General features: G+C 42.7%; 1 long non-coding RNA gene across 1 annotated transcript in view; it reads right to left on the bottom strand.

The window, feature by feature from the left end:
* Nucleotides 1-9,391: 9,391 nt before the first annotated feature.
* The window catches only part of LOC144579216 (uncharacterized), a 42,612-nt gene continuing 38,074 nt past the window's right edge, over nucleotides 9,392-13,929 (bottom strand). Inside the window, exon 6 of the long non-coding RNA XR_013526297.1 lies at nucleotides 9,392-11,659. This is a non-coding gene — a long non-coding RNA (uncharacterized LOC144579216). The remainder of the gene's footprint in view (nucleotides 11,660-13,929) is intronic.

Here is a 13,929-nt window from a genome sequence, read left to right as displayed (position 1 = left end):
ACTTCTCCTTCTTCAATACCTCCTTTCCGGCCTGCAGCTCCCTAAAGCCCCGGGAGCTCTGCTTCCCAGAGAAAAGCCTCTCCTTCCCCATTTGTGAGAACCGGTCCCCAGGAACCTTCCACCAGTTCTGCCTGCTGCCTGTGTAGTTCTTGTGCCCCAACATCAGCGTGGCCTACAGGCTCCTGGAGGGTGAGTGCCGACATTGTGGGGCTGCCACTCAGTGCCTGCTGCTGCTGGGCTTGCTCTGTGAGCCCTTGACACAAGCCATCTGGTTTATTCTTCACCGACATGCCATCAGTTCATTCGGTATTCCGGAAATACCTCTCGCATGCCTGCCAGGAGCCAGGTACACTTCTAGCAGCTAAGGATGTAACAACACAAAATGTTGGAATCTTGCCTGCCTGCAGCTTTCATTTTCTGGGACAGACAGTGCATCCAAGCATGCCAAGGAAATCAGGTGGCTTCTGGAAACAGCTAGCTGGGGAGGAAACCAGGAAGAGGGAAACTCTGAGGATGAGGGGAACAAAAGAGGAGACTTCCATTCCTCCATCGTAAATTGGGTGGTGGTGGTGGCGGGGGCTAGCAAAGCAAAGGTGGGAGGGTGCTGGGTATGCAGGCTTAGCCCCTTGGAGGGTCCACAGTGTGACCCTTGTGTGCCTGGAGGTCTCAATTTAACATAAAACCCAGAAGTTTTTTAAGCACAAAAAGGCTTGCTCTCTAAATTATCACCATTGTGTGTTAAATCTTTCCTTTAGTAGTCACTTTGTTAGATTATTGAATTCCATCATGAACATTATCATACATATCTTTTTAACTTTTCCAAAACTCCTTTTCAGTTTAAACTTATTCACCTTATCACATGCTTCCTCATGATAAATGTTGTAGCATTTTTATTATTTAAACTAGGAATATTAACAGTAACCAAACCTAAAAGATACAATTACAGAAGATAATGTTTTTAACATTTTCCAGTACTTCTTGAATTTTGCAAGATTGTTCAAAGATTATTATTTTTATTAGCAGAAATGTTTAAAACTAAAAAAAAACTTTTAGTACCAGAATATTATTAACCATTTTTTAAACATCGTCTTTTTTTTGTTTTTAAGGTCTTGCCAATTTTGCAGCTTCTGGTGGCCTTTGACGTAATTTTTTTTTCTTTTTTTTTAATTGCATTTTCAGTTTTGGGGTACATGTGAAGAACATACAAGATTGTTGCATAGGTACACACATGGCAGTGCGATTTGCTGCCTTCCTCCCCATCACCTATATCTGGCATTTCTCCCCATGCTATCTCTCCCTAACTCCCCACCCCCTGCTGTCCCTCCCCTATTCCCCCAAACAGACCCCAGTGTGTAGTGCTTCCCTCCCTGTGTCCATGGGTTCTCATTGTTCATCACCCGCCTATGAGTGACAACATGCGGTATTTCATTTTCTGTTCTTGCATCAGTTTGCTGAGAATGATGGTCTCCAGGTTCATCCATGTCCCTACAAAGGACACAAACTCATCATTTTCAGTGGCTGCATAGTATTCCATGGTGTATATGTACCACATTTTCCCTGTCCAATCTATCATCCATGGGCATTTGGGTTGATTCCAGGTCTTTGCTATTGTAAACAGTGCTGCAATGAACATTCGTGTGCATGTGTCCTTATAGTAGAATGATTTATAATCCTTTGGATATATACCCAGAAATGGGATAGCTGGGTCAAATGGAATTTCTATTTCTAGGTCCTTGAGGAATCGCCACACTGTCTTCCACAATGGTTGAACTAATTTATACTCCCACCAGCAATGTAAAGTGCTCCTATTTCTCCACATCCTCTCCAGCATCTGTTGTCTCCAGATTTTTTAATGATTGCCATTCTAACTGGCGTGAGGTGGTATCTCAATGTAGTTTTGATTTGCATTTCTCTAATGACCAGTGATGATGAGCATTTTTTCATTTGTTTGTTGGCCTCATATATGTCTTCTTCTGTAAAGTGTCTGTTCATATCCTTTGCCCACTTTTGAATGGGCTTGTTTGTTTTTTTCTTATAAATCTGTTTTAGTTCTTTGTAAATTCTGGATATCAGCCCTTTGTCAGATGGGTAAACTGCAAGCATTTTTTCCCATTCTGTTGGTTGCCGATTCACTCTAGTGACTGTTTCTTTTGCCGTGCAGAAGCTGTGGAGTTTGATTAGGTCCCATTTGTCTATTTTGGCTTTTGTTGCCAATGCTTTTGGTGTTTTGGTCAGGAAGTCCTTGCCTACTCCTATGTCCTGAATGGTTTTGCCTAGATTTTCTTCTAGGGTTTTTATGGTGTTAGGTCTTATGTTTAAGTCTTTAATCCATCTGGAGTTAATTTTAGTGTAAGGTGTCAGAAAGGTGTCCAGTTTCTGCTTTCTGCACATGGCTAGCCAGTTTTCCCAACAACATTTATTAAACAGGAAATTCTTTCCCCATTGCTTGTTATCGTCAGGTTTGTCAAAGATCAGATGGTTGTAAATATGTTGTGTTGCCTCTGAGGCCTCTGTTCTGTTCCACTGGTCTATATCTGTGTTTTGGTACCAGTACCATGCTGTTTTGCTTACTGTAGCCTTGTAGTATAGTTTGAAGTTCGGTAGTGTGATGCCTCCTGCTGTGTTCTTTTTGCTTAGAATTGACTTGGCTATGCGGGGTCTCTTTTGGTTCCATATGAAGTTTAAGGTGGTTTTTTCCAGCTCTGTGAAGAAGTTCATTGGTAGCTTCATGGGGATAGGGGATAGTGTTGAATCTGTAAATTACTTTGGGCAGTATGGCCATTTTCACGATATTGATTCTTCCTAACCATGAACATGGAATGTTTCTCCATCTGTTTGTGTCCTCTCTTATTTCGTTGAGCAGTGGTTTGTAGTTCTCCTTGAAGAGGTCCTTTACTTTCCTTGTTAGTTGTATTCCTAGGTATTTTATTCTCTTTGTAACAATTGTGAATGGTAGTTTGTTCTTGATTTGGCTCTCTTTAAATCTGTTATTTGTGCATAGGAATGCCTGTGATTTTTGCATATTGATTTTGTATCCTGAGACTTTGCTGAAGTTGCTTATCAGTTTCAGGAGATTTTGGGCTGAGACAATAAGATCTTCTAGATATAGAATCATGTCGTCTGCAAATAGAGACAATTTGTCTTCCCCCTTTCCTGTTTGAATACCATTTATTTTTTTTCTTGCCTGATTGCTCTGGCTAGAACTTCCAGTACTATATTGAATAGGAGTGGTGAAAGAGGGCTTCCTTGTCTAGTGCCAGATTTCAAAGGGAATGCTTCCAGTTTTTGCCCATTTAGTATGATATTGGCTGTTGGTTTTTCATAAATAGATTTTATTATTTTGAGATACATTCTATCAATACCGAGTTTATTGAGGGTTTTTAGCATAAAGGGCTGTTGAATTTTGTCAAAGGCCTTCTCTGCATCAATTGAGATAATCATGTGGTTTATGTTTTTGGTTCTATTTATGTGGTAAATTATGTTTATAGACTTGTGTATGTTGAACCAGCCTTGCGTCCCCAGGATGAATCCTACTTGATCATGGTGGATAAGCTTTTTGATGTGCTGCTGCAATCGGCTTGCCAGTATTTTATTGAAGATTTTTGCATCTATGTTCATCATGGATATTGGCCTGAAGTTTTCTTTTCTTGTTGAGTCTCTGCCGGGTTTTGGTATCAGGATGATGTTGGTCTCATAAAATGATCTGGGAAGGATTCCCTCTTTTTGGATTATTTCGAATAGTTTCAGAAGGAATGGTACCAGCTCCTCTTTGTGTGTCTGGTAGAATTCGGCTGTGAAACCATCTGGACCTGGGCTTTTTTTGTGTGGTAGGCTCTTAATTGCTGCCTCAACTTCAGATCTTGTTATTGGTCTGTTCAGGTTTTTGGCTTCTTCCTGGTTTAGGCTTGGGAGGAGGCAAGTGTCTGGGAATTTATCCATTTCTTCCAGGTTTACTAGTTTATGTGCATAGAGTTGTTTTAATAATCTCTGATTATGGTTTGAATTTCTGTGGAATCTGTGGTGATTTCCCCTTTATTGTTTTCTATTGCATCTATTTGGTTATTCTCTCTTTTCTTTTTTATTAATCTGGCTAGTGGTCTATTTTGTTGATCTTTTTGAAAAACCAGCTCCTGGATTTATTGATTTTTTGAAGGGTTTTTTGTGTCTCTATCCCCTTCAGTTCTGCTCTGATCTTAGTTATTTCTTGTCTTCTGCTAGGTTTTGAGTTTTTTTGATCTTGCTCCTCTAGCTCTTTCAATTTTGATGATAGGGTGTCAATTTTGGATCTCTTCTTGCTTCTCATGTGGGCACTTATTGCTATATATTTTCCTCTAGAGAGTGCTTTAAATGTGTCCCAGAGATTCTAGTATGTTGTGTCTTCATTCTCGTTGGTTTCAAAGAACATCTTTATTTTTGCCTTCATTTCATTGTTTTTCCAGTCAACATTCAAGAGCCAGTTTTCATGAAGCTGTACAATTCTGAGTTAGTTTCTGAATTCTGAGTTCTAACTTGATTGCACTATGGTCTGAGAGACTGTTTGTTATGATTTCTGTTCTTTTGCATTTGCTAAGGAGTGCTTTACTTCCAACTATGTGGTCAATTTTAGAGTAGGTGTGATGTGGTGCTGAGAAGAATGTATATTCTGTGGATTTGGGATGGAGAGTTCTGTACATGTCTATTAGGTTGGCTTCTTCCAGGTCTGAGTTCAAGTCCTGGATATCCTTGTTAATTTTCTGTCTGGTTGATCTGTCTAATATTGACAATGGGGCGTTAAATTCTCCCACTATTATTGTGTGGGAGTCTAAGTCTCTTTGTAAGTCATTAAGAACTTGCCTTATGTATCTGGGTGCTCCTGTATTGGGTGCATATATATTTGGGATCGTTACCCCTTCTTGTTGCATCAATCCTTTTACCATTATGTAATGTCCTTCTTTATCTCTTGACCTTTGTTGCTTTAAAGTCTATTTTATCAGAGATGAGAATTGCAAATCCTGCATTTTTTTGCTCTCCATTTGCTTGGTAAATCTTCCTCCACTCCTTTATTTTGAGCCTTTGTGTATCCTTGCATGTGAGATGGGTTTCCTGGATACAACACACCAATGGGTTATGGCTTTTTATCCAATTTGCCAGTCTGTTTCTTTTTATTGGGGCATTTAGTCCATTTACATTTAGGGTTAATATTGTTATGTGTGAATTTGATCCTGCCAGTTTGATGCTAGCTGGCTGTTTTGCCCATTAGTTGATGCAGATTCTTCATTTTGTTGATGCTCTTTACCATTTGGTATGTTTTTGGAGTGGCTGGTACTGGTTGTTCCTTTCTATGTATTGTGCCTCTTTCAGGAGCTCTTGTAAAGCAGGCCTGGTGGTGACAAAATTTCTGAGTACTTGCTTATTCGCAAAGGATTTCATTTTTCCTTCACTTATGAAGCTCAGTTTGGCTGGATATGAAATTCTGGGTTGAAAGTTATTTTCTTTAAGGATGTTGAATATTGGCTCCCACTCTCTTTTGGCTTGTAGGATTTCCACTGAGAAATCTGCTATGAGTTTGATGGGCTTCTCTTTGTGGGTAACCCGACCTTTCTCTCTGGCTGCCCTTAGCATTTTCTCCTTCATTTCAACCCTGGTGAATCTGACGATTGTGTGCTTTTGGCTTGCTCTTCTTGAGGAATATCTGTGTAGTGTTCTCTGTATTTCCTGGACTTGAATATTGGCCTGCCTTGCTAGGTTGGGGAAATTTTCCTGGATAATATCCTGAAGAGTATTTTCCAGCTTGGATTCATTCTCTTCATCACATTTAGGTACACCTATCAAACATAGATTAGGTCTTTTCACATAGTCCCATATTTTTTGGAGACTGTTCATTCCTTTTTACACTTTTTTCTCTAATATTGCCTTCTCATTTTATTTCATTGGGTTGATCCTCGACCTCTGATATCCTTTCTTCTGCTTGGTCAATTTGGCTGTTAAAAATTGTGCATTCATTGTCAAGTTCTTGTGTTGTGTTTTTCAGCTCCATCAATTCACTCCTATTCCTCTCTAAGTTGTCCATTCTCTTAAGTCAAATCTTTTTTTCAACGTTCTTAGTTTCTTTGCATTGGGTTAGAACATGTTCTTTTAAGTCACAGAAGTTTCTCATTACCCACCTTCTGAAGTCTGATTCTGTCATTTCGTCACACTCATTCTCCATCCAGCTTTGTTTCCTTGCTGGTGAGGAGCTGTGATCCCTTGTAGGAGGAGAGGTGTTCTGGTTTTGGGTGTTTTCCTCCTTTTTGCCCTGGTTTCTTCCCATCTTTGTGGATTTATCCACCTGTCATCTTTGTAGTTGCTGATTTTCAGATTGGGTCTCTGAGTGGACGTCCAGTTGATGATGAAGTTATTTCTGTTTCTTGTTTTTTCTTCTAACAGTCTGGCCCCTCTGCTGTAGGACTGCTGAGGTCCACTCCAGGCCCTGCTTGCCTGGGGATCACCTGCAGCAGCTGCAGAACAGTAAGGGTTGCTACCAGTTTCTTCTTCTGCTATCTTTGTCCCAGAATGATGCCCACCAAATGTCAGTCTGATCAGTCCTTTATGAGGTGACTTTTTGGATATGGGGGGAGTCAGGGAGCTGCTTAAGGAGACAGTCTGTTTTGTATAGGAGCTCAAGTGCTGAACTGCGAGCTCCATTGTTTAGAGCTGCTGGGCAGGTATGTTTAAGTCTGCTGCAGTAGAACTGATAAACCCCTTTTTTTCCCCACACGTTTTTTTGTCCCGGGGAGTCAGGGCTTTATTTATCAGTTTCTGTTGTGCTACTGCCTTTTTTTCAGGCCTGCCCTGCCCATCAAGGAGGCAGCCTAGTCACTGTCTGCCTGCAGTCTTTGCTGAGCTGCTGTGGGCTCCACCCTACTGCCATGTGAACTTCTCTGCAGTCCTGTTTAAATGGATGTGGTTAGAACTGCCTCGGTAATGGTGGCCCACCTCTGTAATAGCAAACTCTCTCTGTAGTGGTGGGTTGCCTCGGCAATGGCAGCCTGCCTTGGCAACAGCTGGCTTCCTCAGCAATGGCAGACTACCTCTGTAGGGGTGGAGTGCCTCAGTAATGGAGGACGCCCCTCCCTGACAAAGCTGGACTGTCCTGGGTTCAGCTGTGCTTGCCGTGAAACTCTCAACCAGGGCGTTTCCAATTGCTGGTTTGTTTTTTTTTTTGGTGGGGGGCGGGGGCAGGACCCGCCAAGCCTGATCACCTGGCTCCCTGCCTCAGAGCCTTTTTTTTTTTTAAAGTTGAACGGTTGACTCTCTCCCAGGTGTTCCAGTCGCCTGTTGAAAAGGCGCTGGTATCTGTGTGATTTCCTGTGCTGCGACCCACTGCGCTGGCTGAAACAATGTTGCTGCCTGGGAACCTCCTGGCCTGGCTCCCTGTTTCTGTCCTGTTTAATCAGATGAGTGGGTGACTCTGCCTTCCTGGAGCTACAATCGCCAGCTTAAAAGGGCAACCAGACCAGTGTATTTTGTACGGAGAACTGCCACACTGGAGCACCAGCAAAATAGCCGCACTGGCCAAAATAGCCATGTTGGTGACCTGTGGGGCTCCCCCTCCTGGGAATCTCCTGGTCTGTGGGCAATAAATATCCATCTGGAAATGCGGCATCCACTCACCCTCTGTGCTTTCACTGGGAGCTGCAATCCTGAGTTGCTCCTAAACTGCCATCTTGGATCCTGTTTGTAAACATCATCATTTATTTTGCTTTACACAAATGCCATCTTGACGACATAATATAGGTTTAGTGTAGACACCTAATACAAAGTGTGGGAGGTCTTGATTTATTTTAGCCAAGGCACCAACAGAAACACCTGTCTGAATCTGTCTCAAACTGCATTCTATTCAAGGCACAGCATGTCAGATCCTGACTGGGACTTCTCTCTTCCTTCACAAAAGCACCTTTAATATCCCCAGCCTACATTCTGGACTCCTAAGTCACTGAGGAATGAGCTTCAAGTTTCTCTTAGAATCTGCCCAAATAACTCCTCTACAAATAATTCGAGTGTCTGATCTTAAGATGCCCCACCCACCCCACCATGGCCGGTGGTCACAAATTGGATGAGCCACGATGTCTAGAGGATGCCTTTTCATCTGTGTCCTCTAGTTTTGCTGCCCCTTCCACACACCTTCTCCTCTACAACCTCCTCTCCTGAGTCCCATCAGGACTTCAGGACCCTGCTTGGCACCCCCTCGCCCAGGGAGCCTTCCCGGTTTCTAGGTGGCTTTCTAATGCTTTGTCCTTTTCACAGGACTTATCACTGCTTGCTGTCACCCTTAGAATTTCATCTTTTCTTCCACATCAGAGGTAAGCTACTGGGTGAGGGCACCGTAGTGCCTTCACCTTTGAGGTCGGTGTGGGCTGACTAAGGTACATGCAGGCAGTGAGCACTCTGACAGTGCAATTCCTCTTTGGAAGTCAGTGTTTCCCCAAAGGATGACCATGGAGATGGCATCTGTCTCCCTGTCTCCCAATGATAGGAGGTTGACCCAGAGCTCTGACTGAGGCACTTGCTCCAGCCTGCTGGGTGCAATGGGGGAACTAGATGCCTTGAGGGTGATAGGGTGCAAGGGATGCTGGGTGCATGGGAGTAATCAAGTGTGGTGAGGGTGATCAGGTGCAGTGGGGGTGGCCAGGTGCAGTGAGGGTGATCAGGTGGGTGAGGTGATCGGGTGCTGTGGCAGTGAGGGTGATTAGGTGCAGTGGGGGCAGCCGGGTCTGGTGAAAGTCATCAGGTGTGGTGGGAGGGACTGGGTGTCCTGGGGGTGATTGGCTGTCCTGGTGGTGGTCATGGCCCCGCTGCACTTCCCAGTCCTCCCAACTCCGCTGATCGCACATCACCAGCACTGCCTGAGTGCAGGGTAGGGTGGCAGGAACCCCCCTTTCCCCTCTGAAGCCCCTGGAAGCCTGGGCTGTGAAGGCCAGGGAGGGTCTCTGTGGAGCGGGGTGGGCAGGACCCAGCTGTTCTCTGGGGCTCTGGGGCTGAGCCCCTGGGATGAAATGAAGCCCTGTGTGCTTCCTAATGCTACAGACCTCTTTCCATTGTGATGCTTCAAGATCTCCTCTCATTGCCCTGTGTGCCACTTGGCTCATAACTAGGGTGTGTGGTGTTTCCACAGAGGTGGGCAGTTGTCATCACTACCTGTGTTCAGAACATTTTCACCATCCCCCAAAGAACTCAAACCCATGAAGAGTCACTCTGCATTCCTCTTTCTCCCCTGCCTGGCAACCACCAGTCTACCTTCCCTCTCTACCACAGTGCTCCGTCTGGATAGTTCATGTGAATGGAGTCACATAATAGGTGGCATTTTGTGACTGGCTTCTTTCCCTTAGCATTTTTCCTTTCACTTAGGTTAATCAGTGTTGAAGCATGCATCAGTACGCAGGCAATTTATTATTACATTGAATATGAATATACATACAGTAACATTTGTTTCTAATTTGATAGGCATTTGAGTTGTTTTCACTTTTGGCTATTACAAATAATGTTGCTGTAAATATTTACATACAAGTTTTTGTAGGTCCACCTTTTCACGTCTCTTGGGAGAATATGCCTGGGAGTGGAATTGCTGAGTGATGTAGCAGCTCTGTGCTTCCCGTGTTGAGGAACTGCCAGACTGTTTTCCAAAATGGTTGCCCCATTTACAGTCCCACTAAATTGCCCCATTTGAAGGGTCTCTGGTTTCCTTACAGATCCACTCAATTATGGTGTCAATACAACCAGCAGTAAAAGTACATCATGCAACTGAGGATCCTTTTTCTCTCATCACATTGACTAAAGCAAAGTCATTCTTGCATAGCCTTTGTAAACCTAAGCCAAGTGTTCTCTGATTTTCCTTCCAGTTTTCAAATCTAAACTTTCACTTTCACTATTTCAAGTTCAGCATCACAGCCTTGGTTCCACACTGACCTGCTTGAAGCCCTTCCTGTAAAGGCTCTTTTTGTTCCTAAATCCTCATTACACCAAAAGTGAAGCATTTCTTCCTGCATCATTGTTGAGCATTCCACACTGAAGCTCTGGCCCCCTGCCCTGTCCCATGTGGCCTGTGTAGTGCCAGCCATAAATATAGACACAAAGTGACTTATGGACCTTGCTTCAAATTCAAAGTGAAGAAAACGAAAGAAATGATGAAATCAGTAATAAAAATTATCAGTCTCTTTTTTTAAAATGTAGTATACTGTATAGGTAATTACTTAGAGTGTTAACTAAAGAGGAGGACTTGCCTAACACTTCTAGGACATCTCTGCTCCTATTTTAAGAGACTAATAATTTGGACACTTTTCATAGTCTTTGTAAACAGTTTTGTTTTTGTAACTGAAGTTCATGACATCATATGACATACAGAATAACAGAGCTAATAATTCTTTGGCCTGCTTTCTGACCCACATACTCCTTATAATTTACTTGGTTTTCAATGATTCAAGTAATAGGATCCTATTGGTAGCAGTTTTACAGTTTGGTGTACCAACTGGTGTACCAACTTCCTGTTGGTAGCAGTTTTACAGTTTGGTGGTCCTAAAGGTTAGTTTTTCATGCCTAATATGCAGTTGTAGTAGTTTTTGTTTTTTTGGTTTTTTTACCCTTTAAGTTCGGGGGTACACATGCAGAACATGCAGGTTTGTACATGGGTATGCACATGCCATAGTGGTTTCCTGCACCCATCAACCCATCATCCACATTAGGTATTTCTCTTAATGCTAGCCCTCCCCTAGTCCCCCACCACCCAACAGGTCCTGGTGTGTCCTGTGACCATGTATTCTCATTGTTCGACTCCCACTTATGAGTGAGAACACACAGTGTTTGGTTTCCTGTTCTTGTGTTAGTTTGGTGAGAATGATGGTTCCTGGCTTCATCCATGTCCCTGAAAAGGACATGAGCTCATCCTTTATATGCTGCATAGTATTCATGGCATATGGTGTATCTGTGCCACATTTTCTTTATCCAGTCTGTCACAATGGGCATTTGGGTTGGTTCCAAGTCTTCACTATTGTGAACAGTATCACAATAAACATACACATGCCTGTGTCTTTATAGTAGAATGACTTATAATCTTTGGGTATATACCCAGCAATGGGATTCCTGGGTCCAATAATATTTCTGGTTCTAGATCCTTGAGGAATCACCACACTGTCTTCCACAGTGGTTGAACTAATTTACACTCCCACCAACAGTGTAAAAGCGTTCCTATTTCTCCACATCCTCTCCAGTATCTGTTGTTTCCTGACTTTTTAATGATCGCCATGCTAACTGGTGTGAGATGGTATCTCATTATGGTTTTGATTTGCATTTCTCTAATGACCAGTGATGATGAGCTTCTTTTCACATGTTAGCTGGCTGCATAAATGTTTTCTTTTGAGAAGTGTCCATTCATATCCTTCGCCCACTTTTTGATGGGCTTGTCTTTTTCTTGTAAATTTGTGTAAGTTCTTTGTAGATTCTGAATATTAGCCCTTTGTCAGATGGATAGATTGCAAAAATGTTCTCCCATTCTGTAGGTTGCCTCTTCACTCTGATGATGTTTCTTTTGCTGTGCAGAAGCTTTTTAGTTTCATTAGATCCCATTTGTCAATTTTGGCTTTTGTTGCCATTGCTTTTAGTGTTTTAGTCAGGAAGTCTTTGCCCATGCGTAGGTCCTGGTTAAAATCTATATAACATAGATGAGATTATAAATCTGAAGTTTTTTTTTTTTTGAGACGGAGTTTCGCTCTTGTTACCCAGGCTGGAGTGCAATGGCGCGATCTCGGCTCACCACAACCTCCGCCTCCTGGGTTCAGGCAATTCTCCTGCCTCAGCCTCCTGAGTAGCTGGGATTACAGGCATGCGCCACCATGCCCAGCTAATTTTTTGTATCTTTAGTAGAGACGGGGTTTCACCTTGTTGACCAGGATGGTCTCGATATCTTGACCTCGTGATCCACCCGCCTTGGCCTCCCAAAGTGCTGGGATTACAGGCTTGAGCCACCGCGCCCGGCCTAAATCTGAAGTTTTAACACTAACAAAAAGAAACCCAAATTATCTTGCTAAGTCTTGTTTCTGTTTTGTTCCCGACAGTCAGTAGAAAGGAAGTTGTATTTGGTTATGTTAGTCCCATCTATTTTTGTTAATTTTATTATTTGTAAAAATGTTTTGTATGTATTCTATTTACAGAAAGATAATGATATGACATTTTTGTTAAATATGGATATTTATGATAAAATGAAATGTGTTTTTGTTTCTTTGTTCCCAATTAATGTACATCAATTTTGAAATGCATTAAAGCAATAGCAAGGAAAATAAAGAAATGCCATAGAAGTCTCTTTTCATGTTTACATGTAGAGATACACTGCTTCCTAAGGATCTATAAGGAAAGATGTGGATTTTAATTCTAAAATCATAGTTTTCAGATGTGCCTAAAATTTAAGCAGCAAAACTTTTATTAATCATTAAACCCAAGCAAATTCCAATCACAGAAGCAGAATGAATTAAAGCTTGATTTTTTTGTTTGTTCGTTTTGTTTTGAGATGGAGTTTCGCTCTTGTTACCCAGGCTGGAGTGCAATGGCACGATCTCGGCTCACCAAAACCTCCGCCTCCTGGGTTCAGGCAATTCTCCTGCCTCAGCCTCCCGAGTAGCTGGGATTACAGGCACGCACCACCATGCCCAGCTAATTTTTTGCATTTTTAGTAGAGACGGGGTTTCACCATGTTGACCAGGATGGTCTCGATCTCTCGACCTCGTGATCCACCTGTCTCGGCCTCCCAAAGTGCTGGGATTACAGGCTTGAGCCACCGCGCCCGGCCCAGGACTTAAATCTTAGGATTCAGAAGCGTTAAAGGATTAACTCATGTTAAGGTAAGTGAAACAAGGGAGAGGCAACTGTTCAGACAAGGAATAAAAGGAAATTGACAGGACTAGAATTTCAATTTGAATCATTCAGGGTATCTGCTACAACTTTAGATTTCTAGGCTTTGGCCCCAGGAATGGAGATTCATTGGTTCCAGGACCCGAAATGCTGTTTTATAAAAAGAAACTTACAAAAAGTCACAAAAACAACGCAGTGTTTCTCTATGCCCTTACCAGTTCCCCACTAATGTGAACATCTTGTATCGACGTGGTACATTTTTAAAAACTAAAAAGTCAGTGTTGGCACATTACTCTTGACTCCAGACTTCATCAGATTTTCCACTCACACTCTTTATCTGTCCCAGCATCAAATCCAGGACACCACACTGCATTTAGAGAAGCTGCATTTTCACAAGCTCTTCTAGCTGATGAGAGGGAGGTGGGTGGGGATCACATCTTCAAAAGCACTGGGACATTTAGAGGCCTGAACCAAAATTGCTGCATTCCCAAAGTGGGGAGGTGAAATGCAATTTTAAAGAGAAGAATTGGAGGAGGAGATGAATATAGCAGACTGATTTTAGAATTAAAGATGGAATCCACTCCATTAGATGAGAGGGAGTTACCTTCAGAACAAGGCATTAATGCCAGGAAAAATAGACTTTAGAAGGAAGGGGTATAACCTCATCCTCAGGCTAGATTGAGAATACATGAGTAAGGCTGTGAGTAGGTCAGAATCAGCAAGTGCAGAAAATTGGAACAGGTGTTTCAGAGAACACACACAGAGGGCTCACATAAAGGGAATTACAAGGGGTCAGTTAGCCTGCAAGCTAGGTACAACCTGAATGTTCTAGAACCTGGTGCTAATGCTTTGGCAGTGGATCACTATGAAAAACATCAAGCGCGGCCACAGTGGAAAGTAGCAGAAAGGGTAAAGGTGAGGCTGGGAAGGTTTTGTTTAAGGAGAGTTCTAAGGGCCTTGGGTGAAGCAGGGGCTGGAAGGGGAGGTGGATAAAGCACTTGAAGCTCTGCCTGTGATCAGTTGTCACATTGAGGAGACACAGGAGTCCCCAGCTTGGGTGACAGGTAGAGGTTT

The sequence above is a fragment of the Callithrix jacchus genome, chromosome 14 (assembly GCF_049354715.1).
Source record: "Callithrix jacchus isolate 240 chromosome 14, calJac240_pri, whole genome shotgun sequence".
Taxonomy (NCBI): domain Eukaryota; kingdom Metazoa; phylum Chordata; class Mammalia; order Primates; family Cebidae; genus Callithrix; species Callithrix jacchus.
This window is presented reverse-complemented; position numbering and strand designations above follow the sequence as displayed.